Source organism: Furipterus horrens, unplaced genomic scaffold, assembly GCF_987537825.1.
Source record: "Furipterus horrens unplaced genomic scaffold, mFurHor1.1.pri manual_scaffold_1, whole genome shotgun sequence".
Taxonomy (NCBI): domain Eukaryota; kingdom Metazoa; phylum Chordata; class Mammalia; order Chiroptera; family Furipteridae; genus Furipterus; species Furipterus horrens.
Genome location: NW_028327171.1, coordinates 9,440,340 through 9,454,605, shown reverse-complemented (window position 1 = coordinate 9,454,605; position 14,266 = coordinate 9,440,340). Strand labels below are relative to the sequence as shown.

General features: G+C 47.7%; 1 pseudogene; it reads left to right on the top strand.

Moving 5' to 3' along the window:
- The first annotated feature begins 2,151 nt into the window (after positions 1-2,151).
- LOC150020624 (small ubiquitin-related modifier 2 pseudogene) lies at positions 2,152-11,203 on the top strand (annotated as a pseudogene).
- The last annotated feature ends 3,063 nt before the right edge of the window (positions 11,204-14,266 follow it).

Genomic DNA, 14,266 nt, shown 5'->3' with positions numbered 1-14,266 from the left:
AGCTTTCGTGGTGGTGAGCCCCAGTTTCTCTGTGAGGCACTGAGGGTTAGGCCATCATCTGCAAGGAAGTGAGCATGTGAGCGCCTCCCCTGGAGGTCCCTCAGTAGGTTAAACATAGAGCTGCCATATAACCCAGCAATGCCACTCCCAGGTGTACGCCCAGTCAGAAACGTGGTCAAAAAAACGGTGCAAGCATGTTCACAGCAGCAGTACCACAACAGCCACAGAGCCGTGGGGAAACCACCCAAATGTCCACCCATCTACAGGAGAATAGAGAAGTAAAATGTGGTCCAACCATGCAGTAGAATACATTCAGCCATAAAAGATGAAATTTTAATACATGCTACAACATGGGTGACCCTTGAAAACATTAGGTTGAGTGAAGTCGGACATAGAAGGTAACATAATGCATTATTCCATTTATATGAAATACCCAGAATAGGCACATCTGGAAAGAGAGAAAGCAGGTTATTGGTTTTCAGGAGCTGAGGGAGGAGGAATGGGGGTGGGGGGCTGCTTAATGAGTATGGGGTTTCCATTGGGACGATGAAAAAGCTTTGGAAATGGGCTGTGGTGATGATTGCAGAATATTGTGATGCACAAATTGCTACTGGATTTTAAACTTTCAAATGGTTAAAATGGGAAATGCTGTGTTATGTGTATTTTACCACAATAAAATTAATAAATTTAAGAAATCAGTTGGGCCTCCTTTTTGTGGATCTATTTCTGGGTTCTTTATTCTGCCATTGATCTATGTGTCCATCCAGCCACCAGTATTATGGAATCTTTGGGATTTTGTACAAAAACAACCATGCCATCTTCAACAGGAAGTTTCATTTCTTCTTTTCCAAGCTATAGGGTGTCACAAAAAAATGTATCCACACTTTAATAGCGGGTAACTCGCTAAATTTTTTTCTTTGTTTTAGATTTCACCATTGAGAAATAATGACTGAAACCAGATTAAGTTTTGAACAAGGGAACTTTATTCTGAAGCGCTACTGGAAGTACGAGAACGCAGGAGAAGTGCAAAGACAGGACTGATCATGTGGTGCGGCTTAACCGCGCGTGGGTTCACGGGTCCTTTTTTCCTTGCAGGTACTGTAATTGGTGCCACTTACTTGAATTTACTGTGGGAATCAGCCATGCCACGTATTCATGAAGATTTTCATGATAAGGGCTTTTATTTCCAACGAGATGGAGCTGTATGCTAATAAATACAGACTTTATAATCATTAAAATTGGGGATACATTTTTGGTGACACCCTGTATATGCCTTTTATTCCCTTTTCTTGCTTTATTGTCCTGGTGAGAACTTCAGGACTGTGTTGAATAAAAGCAGTGAGAGTGGATATCTTTGTCTTGTTCCTAATCTTAGGAGAAAAGCTGTAGGTTTTTTGTAGATGCTCTTTACCAAGTTTAGGAAGTCCCTTTCCCTTTCTGTTTTTATATTTATGAGAGTTTTTATCATAAATGGGTGTTACATTTTGTCAGATGCTTTTCTGTTTCAATTGATATGATCACATGATTTTTCTTCTTAAGCTTCTTAATATGGTTAATTTACATGGATTGGCTTTTGAATATTGAACCAACCTTTGCCCTGGAATATACTCCACTTGGTCATGGTGTATCATTCTTCTCATACACTGCTGAATTTGATTAACTAATAATTTGTTAAGGATTTTTGCATCTATATTCACAGGTATATTGGCCTGTAGGGTTCTTGTTTGTTTGTTTGTTATTTTGTTTGTTTTTTTCACCATGTAGAGATTTCAGGGAGACTTTAAGATCTAGAATCCCAGGGGAGGTCTGGCTTAAGATGTCAACTTGGAGCTGAACAGATTGTTGATGCATTTTGAGTCCTGAGGTTGAAATAAGAGAGTGCAGGTGGGAAAGGGAAGCCTTCCCGGCCCTGAGATAGAAGGCCACGCAGGAAGGGAGGGTGGACGCCAGTCAGAAAGTGTCCAGGACAGCAAAATACTCAGCCGCATCTTTCTCTCTTTCTCTCTTTTTTTTCTCTTTGAGTGTATGGGGGGCTTTTCTGGGGGGGGTTCTTTTTCATTTCTTTTCTTTGTTTTTATTTGTCTTATTTTTTAAATCTTATTTTTATCTTTTTATTTTTTGTTTTTCTTTTTTAGCTGCATCTCAACGACCATGTCCTGTGAGCACTAAGGACCAACCTCCGACCGAGCCAGTCAGAGGTCACCCGTGAGGCAGAGGGCTGGAGTGTGGTCAGAGGAGTCGGGGAGGGACAGTGAAGATGTGAGGTGCATGCCCCCAGCGAAGAGGTGCTCTGGAACAGGGAGCAACATTGGGGAAAATCCCAACACATGTGTATGCTCAGGGGGGACCCAAAACAAAGGGGAAATTACCTGGTGGAGGAGAGGCAGGCCCATGATCCTTGGCCTTGGGTGGCCCCATGCTGACCCCCAACCATTTTTCAAAATAGATTTTATTTTTTGTTTTTAAAGTGACTTGATTTTTTAAGAGCAGTTTTGATATTCCAGCAAAACTGAGCAGAAAGTACAGAGAGTTCCCATGTACCCCCTGCCCCCACACATGCACAGCCTCCCCCCAGTCAACATCCCGGGCAGAGCAGTGCACCCGTTCCCTACCCTGACGCCATTATCACTCAGAGTCTGTAGTTCACATAAGGATTCCCTCCTGCGGACGCACATTCTATGGGTTTGGACAAATGTAAAATGACCTGTAGCCACCGTTACAGTACCATACAGAGTAGTCTGGCTGGCCTAAAAATTCTGTGCTCTGCCTATGTGTCCTGCCCTCCTCTCCACCTCCGCCCCCTTTTCCTGTCCCCGTAGTTGCGCCTTCCCCAGAATGCTGTATTGTGTGAATCATGCTGTTGGTGGCCTTTTTAGATTGGCTTGTTCACTTAGTAATTTTTATGTAAGGTTCTTCTATGTTTTTCTATGGCTTCATAGCTTTTCTCTTTTTTTAAAGAGAGTAAAGATTTTATTCACTCTCCAAGGAAGGAGAGGGGCATGGGGTAGGGAGATACACCAGCACTGAGGGGGTGGGGGCTTTGATTACTGGATTATCATTAGATTAAAAAAGAGTGGAGGGTTTGCAGTTGTGTGACCCCTGGGCTGTTGGGGGCATTGTAACAGGAGGCTGCAGTTTGTTCTAATGTTATCTTCGGCCTGTGGCTGTAGGGAGTGGCTAATCATGTTCTGTTCTTGCTTTCCAGTAATTTCCAGCCCGATCACTGGCCGGCCGTGAAGGGGGGTGAGGAGGAGGCTGTGCCCACAGAGACCAGAGAGATGGAGAAGGATTAGAACCCTCTCTCCAAACCTCACAGAGACGGGGTCAGGGGGTCAGCCCGGGTCAAGCTTCCACTGCTCTCAGCTCCTCTAGTCACAAGTCTCAGGAGGCCAGAGGAGAGGGAGAGACAGAGAATGTCCCTGTATAGGCCACCAAAATGTTAGGGTGGTGTGAGAAACACTCATAGTAAAACACCGGGACACAGGACTTGAGCAGCAAAGCAAGGTATTTATTCACGAGTCTGCAGAGTTGGGCGCACAGGCAGCCAGGGGCATGCGCGCGTGAAGTAGACAAACTGGTTTTACACTAACACGATTAGCTCCCCCTCCCCAACATAATTAGCTCCCCCTCCCCTCTCCTTCCTCCCTGTTTCTCCATTACTGGTTAATCTGGATTCACAATCTAACTCGACTAACTATTTAACTCAGGGCGTGATTAACTCAGGGTAATCTAGTTATAGGTCTGTCTCCAACTTATTTACAAAGTTATCTAGCTCCATCTTCCCATTTCTCTGTGTTTGGTGAGGACAATCTTCCTCCTTTTGAACCCAAAGATAATGTGTGAGGAGCTGCGGAATGTCATTTCCTCACCCCTTTTCCATGATTTATCTGTTAATTATCGCCTACTGATTTGAGAGTCACTGGCTTCTTTATCTCTCACAGGTGGTCAGTGATGTGGGCTGTGAAAGAATTCCCAAAGAGAAGAAAGCACAGAAAGTAAAGATTTTATTCACTCTCCAGGAGGGGAGAGGGGCGTGGTGTGCTACACCAGCCCATAGCCCATTTTTTAGCACTGAATAATATTCCATTGTCTGCATGGACCACAGTTTGCTTATCTACCCACCTTCTAAAGGACATGCTGGTTGTTTTATCATGGACCTTTTACACTGTCTTATGATCTGCCTTGAACTGACTTTTGTGTGTGGTGAGAAGCAGGCAGGGGTTGAGGTTTATTGTTTTGTGTGTGACTGTCCAGCTGTCCCAGCACCATTTGCTAAAAAGACTGTCCTTCCCCCATTGCATGGCGTTTGCTCCTTTGTCCAAGACCAGCTGTCCTTAGGTGTGAGGGCCTGTCTCTGCCTCTGCTCTCTCCGCAGATCCATGCATCTGTCCCCTCACTGTCACTGTCCTGGTGACCTTCTGTTCCTCAGTCAGGCTATGGGTGGGCCCCTACTTTGTCTGTGTTCTCTGCAGGCCTCTACATTCCCGCGGGAGGTTGGAGTTGCCCAGTTGACTTCAGTACTGGTGCCTTAGGCCCACCTGAGCCCCTCATGGGGACCTCCTCCCGGCTCCACACTCAGAGCCTGCCATCACCTCGGCCCTTGGTAGCCTGCAGTAACTCCCTCTCCTGCACCCAGGACTGAGGTCAAGGTCAAGGTCGGGCCTCTGTCAAACATGCCATGGGAAGGGGGCAGGCAGGTTGGAGGATCACCACCCTTACAGGCTCCCCATTCTGCCTTGCTCACCCCAAGATGCCTGCGTGGAGGTCTTGGAGGACTTCGTAGAGCAGAGACCCCTCTAAACCCTCCCTCTGCCAGGCCAGGGCCCAGCATGGAGCTTTCCAGGCCAGCCTCAGCTCTCAGAGGCCACTCCACTGCCAGGCCCTTCACCCAGAGGCGAGGGGTCAGCCATCAGGGCACCAGGAGGACGCCCGTCTGCCCCCTGCTGTGGCTCAATCAGCACCAGAACAAATACTAAAGAGCTTAAGAAGAAACAGAGAAGAGAGATTTGATTTTCATAAAAGTTTGATCCCACAGCCCCACAAGAGCGAGGGCTGGGACCCAACACCATGTCTCTGTTGACTTTGCGACTGTCGATGCTGAACTATAAAAGGTACAGCCTGTGCACGGATAATAAAACTGGTCCTTCAGAAGCACAGTGTCATAATGAATGTTTATAAAGGCACCATAGAGAGAGTATCTAGGCAAGTGCGCCTGGGCGGGGCGGCAGGTTTTAAATATGGTAAGCAGATGTGTCACCGGTGTTCCCGGATGCCAACCTGAACGCAGGTGTCCAGACAGCAGACCTGCAGCCCCGGCCCCAAGGCTCTTCTGCATCAGCTACGGCTTGGGTGCTCTTGTTGGGAAGGGGCGCAGTTCTGGCTTGTGTGTTCGGGGATGCCGCGGCAGTTCCCTGTTTTGACCAGCAGAGGGGGGCATCTGGCCATTTCCGTGAGGGCGGCTGCCCTTGTGTTTGTGCTCACAGCGCACGGAAGGGTCTAGTCGTCTCCCACGCACGCACATTGTCGCGGTCACAGAGGAGTCTTGTCTGAAGCCGGCTGCACCCTTCAGGAGCACGTGTGTCCCCCAGATGTCAGGGGCGGCTTCCTGTCTCTGTATTGAAAGCACCCACTTCATGGACAGTCAGGAAAGCCGCAGGCTGGGTGTGGGGAGGGGAGAGGCTGCAGGCTGAAGGACAAGAGCCGCGGGGTGGTCCTGAGTGACCATAGGGTCACTCTGTGACCCTGTCTAGGTCAGGCCCAAAGCAAGGGCTAGTTTCTCTTTCACTCCCACAGCTTTATCTTCAGGATAAGAATGAAAGTTCTTTCATTCACTCACTTATGAAAGAATTTCAACCTAAAGTAGAACCGGAGGGTACAAAATGGAGAATCTTAGAAAGACAAAACTGAAGGATTAAGAGACTGGCTTTCCCGTAAATGCCTGATGTGCAGATAACCGATAGTGCTGGAATTTTCTTGGGGAGCGGCATTGCTCAAGGTACCTGATATCAGCCTTGGGAAGTTTTGCCAGAGGCCTGGATGGGAGATGACTCAGGTGGGGCCCGTCCTGGAAAGCGCCCTAGGTTGAGTTTGTTTTCTCAACTGCATCGATTTGTCTGCCGATTTGTCTGCCGGGAAGATCCAGGCTGGCCTTCGTGTTTTTTAGTTTAACTGACGGTAACCAGGTCTCCCCTCTACATCCCGTGCCCATAAATACAGCCCACCCCAAACCCTCCGCGGCCTCGTCTGCAGCTTGCTCTTCCCTCTGCCCTTCCTGAGTAAGCGCATCCTCTTGAGCTTGCCTCAGCTGATCTCATTTTAAGGTCAAAAACCCAGGGAACATCAGAAATATGACCATTCCCCATTCCCTACTGATAGGTGGTCAGGTAACTTGCCTACTAAGACATGGGTGGGCCACCAGGTCCCCTTCCCTTGCGGTGGCCTCCCATTCTGGATGAAGGAGGGCACAACCTGTCAGTCAGTCTGCCCACCCCAGGGGGCCTCTGGGACCTATGAGCCTGAGTTGTTTGTTGCTACAGCCTACCCAGCCCTGCCTGTCATCCCCCAAATGCCTTTTCAGGATGCTGGTCCCTATTGTCCCCTGGGCTGACATGTGGTCTGGTTGAGGCACAAGCTGCCAAGCTCTTCTCTGCCTCACTTGCTGGGAAACCCTCTCCAGTGCCTAGTGGTTGACCCAGAGACCCTCCTGCTCCTCTGAGGCCACTGCAGGAATGCGAGGAAGAGCATGAGGGCCGAGGTGAGGTGGCGCGTCTCCCACCATTGCGAGCACACAAGCATGATCCTGGGAGGTCAAGCCAGTTGGTGTCCTGGCTGTAGATGGCCACACCCAGACCTGGCTGGGTGTCCACCAGCTTCTGAACCCCGCCAGGATCAAGCCGTGGGTCACCTCACCAGGCCAGCCAGCAGAGGGTGACCACCAGGCCAGGAGGTGCTTAATCCCATGCCCCACCACAGCACTGAGGGGCTGGGGGCTTGGCAGGGAGTGTCAGCAGGTCCTAACAGTGCCCACACGGGCCCCGAGGATGCCCTGGCCATGGGAAGGCAGGGACACACCTGAGAGGCCTCAGCGCTGCCCTCACAGGGTGTGGGTGCCTCTGGGCCGCGCGGCCAGGGCCAGTGGGGAGGGCTCAGCACAGCAGGGGCCCCTGTGGAGGTGGGGAAGCTGGGGCGGTCCTGCCCCGTGCTCCCATGCAGGACTCTGCACACATGTGATTTTCAGTCTTACAGTGAGGACAGGTGACCAGAAGCCCACCTGGGCCCAGAACCACTGGCCAGCATCTCAGGGCCTGATTCTGGTGGTGGCCCTGGGAACTGAGGCAGTCACCAAGAGACCAGCTCCCCTGAGGCTTGTTTATAGACCACTAGGGCCTCCCTTCTGTCCCTACTCCAGTCAACACTGGTCTCTGCCAAACTAGTTGGACGCACAGGGGCCGAGACTCTGATGGGAAGGCACCTGCATGGGAGCATCCTGGGGCCACACCAGTGCTTCTCCACCCACCCCGGGTGGAACCTTCCATGAGCCCCAACTTCCACCCTGCCAGGGCCAGGTGCTCCTGTCTGCCAGGGTGCCTCCACTGCTGTATGGGTCCCACAATGAGAGAGCTGTCCCTGCATGGAGCTATAACAGGCCCCAGAGCACCCATGTTCCCCTTCTGTCTTTAGTAACAATACAGACTGGGTGGGACAGAGGTTGGGATATGACACTGGAGTCAGGTGACAGATGAGCGTGTACCCCCATCACACTTACTCCCTGCAATCATTTATAATCTGGTGTCCTTGTTAAAAAATATAAACTAACCAAAAAGAGAAGAAGCAATTAAGACAATGTTACACCAACATGAGGGAAAAGGTTTTACATCATCATCTGTGTATTCTCTTGATGCTGGCAAGGGAAACGTGGTACTAGCATCCTCCCACAACCACATTACAGTTACAACTAAACTACAGAACAACTGTCATTAAACCACCTGAAATCTGACTGAATGTAGGTCCTCCAACATGAGACTGGTAGGAGAGAAGGAGCTGCTCCCACACCCATGTGGGGTGGATAAAAATCAGGAGGGATATCTTGGCTGTGGAGCTCCCCCCTGGAGAGAGAGGGGTCCCAGCCCCATACTAGGCCCCCCAGCCCAGGGATCTAGTGCCAGGAAGAGAAGTCCCCATAACTTCTGGCTGAAAAACCAGCAGGGATTGAAGCTGAGGGAGATGGAGTCCCAGGAGTTCCTCTTAAAGGGTTCATGCATGGACTTACTCAGACTCACTCCCTCTGAGCTCCAGCACTGGGGTATCAGCTTGAATGACACCAAAGCCATACAGGGAATCTGGTAACAGGGCAAGAGCTGGGGGGATAGCTTTCTCCCAGACAGAAGCGCTGGCAGAGGCCACTGTTCTTCTGATGAGCCCTCCCTCCACAGAACTGGTAGGCGGGTGCCATATCCGAGACTCCATCCACCAGGCTCACAATATTTGCCCTGCCCTGGTGATTCCCTGGGGCCCTACTCCATCCATTTTTTGGGCCCAACCAAGCTGTTTCCAGTGGCTTTTCCATACAAATGGCTTGCCTTGGCTTATGCTTTAGATTTTCCTAAAATTGCTCACAAAAGCAGCATCTGGCCTTAGCATACCCCATACCTCTTGCTAAGTGGCCCCAGGCCCAATGCTAGCAGCAGCTGGCCTTGGTTCTCAGCTTGACCTCACCTGGGCACCTCCAAACCCAGCATAAGTAGCAGCCATCAGCAGATTGTTATGTAGCTCAGGCTGGGTGGCCCCGGGCAGTACACAGGTGGTGGCTGACCTTAGCCTTCACCTCCTGGGAGGTCCCAGAGCCAGCTCACCCAGTGGACAGCTTCAGACCATACTGAAGCATCGCCGCCCAACCTCCTTTACAAGTGACATGCTCAAGGGGAAGCCTCCAGGTACCAGAGCCCCACGGAAGTAAGTCCTGCTCTGTGGGGTGGGCCTCTGTAAAGTCATTCCTCCGTGGTGGTAGGAGGTCAGTGGACAGTGGTCACAGCCAGTCCTTGCAACTGATCAGCCTGGGTAAATCCCTTCCATTGATGTGCCAACAGCAATCAAGTCTTGACTCAAGAGGGGGTATACTCAGCCCACACGAAGGCTCACTTCAAATACCCAACTTGGGTGACAGGGGAGGCTGTGCCACTGGGCCCTACAGAACACCTACTACATAAGACCACTCTACCAAGCCTGGGAGACATAGCAACTCTACCTAGTACATAGAAACAAATACAGGGAGGCTGCCAAAAGGAGGAGACAAAGAAACACGTCCCAAATGAAAGAACAGAACAAAGCTCCATAAAAAGAATTAAACAAAATGGAGACAAGCAACCTACGAGAAGCAGAGTTCAAAACACAGGTTATAAGGATGCTCAATGACCTTAGTGAGGACCTCACCGCATAAAAAGGACTAGTCAGAAATGAAGCATGCACTAACCGAAGTGGAGAATACATTAAAGGGAATCAAATCAGCAATTTGGAATATAAGGAAGCAAAACAACATCCAGTGAGAACAACATAAATGAATAAATAAATTAATTAAGTGAAAAAGCCTCTGGGACCACTTCAAATGTACCAACATTCACATCACGAGGGTACTGGATGGAGAAGAGAGAGAGTAAGAATTTGCAAATGTGTGAGGAGCTGCTCCTTGTAGTTTCGGGGATTGTAACCCCGGCTGTGAGCCTGACTTGCTCCCCCCCACCCCTCGGCTTGTCTTTAAGTCTCAACAGCACACTGGAAGGCTGCACGGGAGACATGACCGGAAACCATTTAGAGGGTTTCCATGGGAATTGGACTTAAAGAATGCTTATTATTCTTTGGAACTTGCTCTGCTTTTCTTATCTCTCAGTTAACTATAAACAATCCCTAGCAAGGAATGTATGAAACCTTGCACCTAATGCCAGTGTGGCGTCAAGATGTTTAACAGACCCTGACACAGACTGGTCACTTTGCCTTGTATATTGGTACTTGTAATCTGTAATTTTCAACTGTAATCCGAGTGCCTAAAAGCTATTAATGATTCATGAATTTGGACTTTGTATCTTCCGTGCATACCCTTCTTGATAAAAAGCATGAGGAATGGAGGTCTTGCGCTTTCTCCACTAGAGGGAACAGCCGCCTCCCTACCCCCCCCACCCCCCGGACAAAATACAGTGTCCTGGATAAGATTTGTTCCACCATGGTCGTGAAACCTCTGCTGGACAGCATAGTTTCCAACCAAGCCGAGGCGTTGGAGGCAGCTCTGCCTCACAAACCTATTAGAAAAAAATAATAACAGAAAATGTCCCTAACCTCGTGAAGGAAATAGACAAATAAGTCCAGGAAATGCAGAGTCCCGAGCAAGATGAACCCAAGGAGATCTACACCAAGACACATCATAATTAAAATACAAAAGGTTAACGACAAAGAGAGAATCTTAAAATCAGCAAGAGAAAAGCACTCAGTTACCTACACGCGAGTTCCCATAAGACTGTCAGCTGATTTCTCAAAAGAAACTTTGCAGGCAAGAAGGGACTGGCAAGTATTCAAGGTGATGAAAGGCAAGGACCTACAGCCAAGATTACTCTATCCAGCAAAGCTATCATTTAGAATGGAAGGGCAGATGAAGAGCTTCCCAGGCAAGGAAAGCTAAAGGAGTTCATCACCACCAAACCAGCATTATATGAAATGTTAAAGGCTCTTCTTTAAGAAGAAGAAGCCGCTCCTAGTGCTGCTTGTGTGTTCCTTTGGCACAGACCTGATACCTCTTTTGTGAAGCAGCAGCTGTGGAGACTCCGGCGCTCGCCACGGCCGATGAAAAGTCCAAAGAAGGAGTCAAGACTGAGAGCAGCAATCAGGTTAATTGGAAGGTGGTGAGGCAGGATGGTTCTTGGGTGCAGGTTAAGATTTAGAGGTGCACACCGCTTACTGAACTAATGAAAGCCTGTTGTGAATGGCAGGGTTTGTCAATGAGGCGGATCCGATTCCAACTTGATGGGCAGCCGATCAATGAAACAGACACCCCTGCGCGGTTGGAAATGGAGGATGAAGCTACAACTGATGTGTGCCAGCAGCAGACAGAGGTGTCCACTAAAAAGGGAACCTGCTCCTTGACTCCAAAGCTCTGTTCCTCCAGGCCAAGAAGACGTCCTCGAGCAGAAAACTACCAGTTCGTTCCACCACATCCTGACTCTCACAGTTTTGTTTTCTCCATTTTTTCATTTTCCCTTTCCCCATTTCTTTATTGTATGTAAAGGAACTGCTGTATGTGCACAAGTATTTGCATTTTTTAACTAAATGGCCAATAGTGTGCTTTGATCAACATTAAAGGGAAGTGGGTTGGGGAAAAATACTGGTTCTGTGAAAATACCCCTCTCTGCATTAGTGGCGCATGCTCATTCAGCTCTCTTATCTTTAGAGTCCAGTAATTTATTTTACTCTCACTGTTTAACAAGAAGAAAAGAACAACATAAAAATCCTTGCATGCCTTGTTTGATTGGAGAATTCTAATGGTTTCCATTTATCATGGTAAAACCAAGGACAATTTTACAACTTTTTTGTAGGTAGCTGTTACATGTAGGGCGATCTGTCTTTAAACGGGGATAAATTACTCTAAAAGAAATAAATCCTAGATAGTTTTCCCTTTGAGTCAAGGGTTCTGTTATTTAAATAAACTTCTTGTTTAAAAAAAAAGATGAATAATATGAACAATAAGATGGCAATACATACATATCTATCAATGACTGACCCTAAAAAACAAGCAGAATAGAAACGGACTCACAGTTACAGAGGACATTTTGACAGTTGCCAGGCAGGAGGGGGTTGGGGGTGGGTGAAAAAGGTGAAGGAATTAAGAAGTAAAAATTGGTAGTTACAGAATAGTTATGTTGTTCCAGAGAGACAATGAACCCTGGTTTTTTCCTTCCCGGAGGAAAGATTTCAGTCTGGTGATAAAGTGCAGTGAAGCATTCACTGGCCACAGCAAAAGCACAGTCAGGTGGGACATTTATTAAAGCTGGGACCAGTGAAACAGGGAAGGGCTTAGCATAGAAGGAGCAACAGCAGAGCCCAGCCCACTGGGAAGTCAGAGAAAAGGGGGCCTTGAAGACAGGTTCAGCCCTAGACAAACTGCTGCTTCCCACTGCTCCCCTGGTTGCAAGTCTCCTGGGGACGCTCAGAGTTCAGGAGATGCACTGCTGAGAGGGAAGAAGACGGGGAAGGGCAAAGCATAGACACGCTCCCAGGAGGGAGAACACCTGCTGGCTCCTTTGTCCTGAGGGTTTTTATCTCTCCCTTGCAGGTGGGAATCCTAGGGGAGGCCTCAGGGAAGGATCTCAATAAAATGCTCCTCAGTTTTCCAGGTGTTTCCTTTCAGGGTTGTGGTCTCCACTGATTGGATGGTGCCAGGGCGGGGGTCATTAGTCAGTGCAGCTGGTCCTGGTGTCATCTGCCTGGTTTTGCTGCTTTTCTGGGCCTGGAGCCGAGGGAGGAAAGGTCAGGAGATCTAAACCACTCGACCAGTGATATGAAAGGTCAGAAAGTCCAAACCGCATGACCAGTGAGTGACAACCTAGGGGAGGAAAGACTCCCCTGGGGGAGAGGTCCTGGTTTTCCCAGTTTTGTCTCTTCCTAGGCACCCAAGGCTTTCCATTGTGGTGACCTTCTGTGTCGTGGTGACCTTCTGTGCCTGGCTCTGCTCATGTCTGTCCAACTGCCTATAACATTGTGGATGTGAAGTGTAGCACAGGGAGTCGTCGGTCGTCGGCAGCCGTCCGTCTCGAGAGACGATGGCGTAGCTTCTTGAGAGTCTATCTGCACCGCCGAGAATGGCTGTGCAGTCCGACTCGGGAGTGAAGCACAGGGAGTATAGCTAATAATATTGAAATAACTGTGTACGATGTTGGATGGGTGCCAGGGTGACCACTCAGTAAGTTACGTAATGTCTAATCACTGGGTGTGCACCTGAAGCTAATATAATGTTGTATGTCAACTGTTACTGAAAAATTTAAAAATGATTGAAAATAAATAAATAAAAAATTGATCAAGAAATAAAGAAAACTGCAGGACATTTGAGATATTGCTCCTTGGCATATGTCTTCAGTTTGGCTCAAAGAAACTCTTAACCAGAAAAAAAAAAAAAAAAAATTCTCTTCCCTCCACTTAAAAAAAAAAATTAACTATTTAGAGTACATATTCTAGACATTCCATGCTTGTGGATTGAAAGAATTAATATTGTTTTAACCATCCATACTACCCATAACAATCTACAGGTTCACTTTATTCCCTATCAATATTCCAATGACATTTTTCACAGGAACAGAAAAAACAGTCCTAAAATTTGTATGGAACTACAAAGACCCTAACTTAGTCAAAGCAATCTAAAGAAAAATGAACAAAGCTGGAGGCATCATACTCCCTCCTTTCAAACTATGTTACAAAGCTGCAGGGGTTCAAGCAGTGTGTTACCGGCATAGAAACAGACGCAGGTCAGTGGGACAGAGCAGAGATCCCAGACATGAATGGATACATATGGCCAATTGATGACAAAGAAGCCAGGACCATGCAATGGGGAAAGGAAAGTTTCTTCAACAAATGGGGGTAGGAAAATTGGACAGCCACCTGCAAGAGTATGAAACTAAACTCTTGTCTGACACCCGACACAAAAGTTAACTCAAAATGGATTCAACACTTGAGCATAAGACCTGAAACCATAAACTCCTAGAAGAAAACATGATCTTAGCAATGATATTGTTGGACTTGACACCAGAAGCCAAAGGAAAATCAACAAAAGCAAAAATAAGTAAGTGGAACTACATCAAACTAAAAAGCTTCTGCACAGCAAAGGAAATCAACAAAATGAAAAGACAACCTACTGAGAGGTGATATTTACAAATGATATATCTGATAAGAGGCTAATATTCAAAAAATTAAAAAGTCAGCAAAAACAAACACACATACACACACACACACAATCCAATTTAAAAAAAAAAAAAACAGGCAGAAAATGTAAGTAGATGCTTTTTCCAAAGAAGATGTAGAGACAGGCAACAGGCACATAAAAAGATGCTCAACACCATTAATAATCCTCAGAGGAATGCAAGTCAAAACCACAGTGAGATACCCTCTCCCACCTGTCAGAATGGCTATTAACAAAAAGTCACGAAATAAGTGTTGGTCAGCATGTGGAGAAAAGGGAACCCTCATGCACTGTTGCTGAGAATGTACGTTGGTGCAGCTACTATGGAAAATGGTG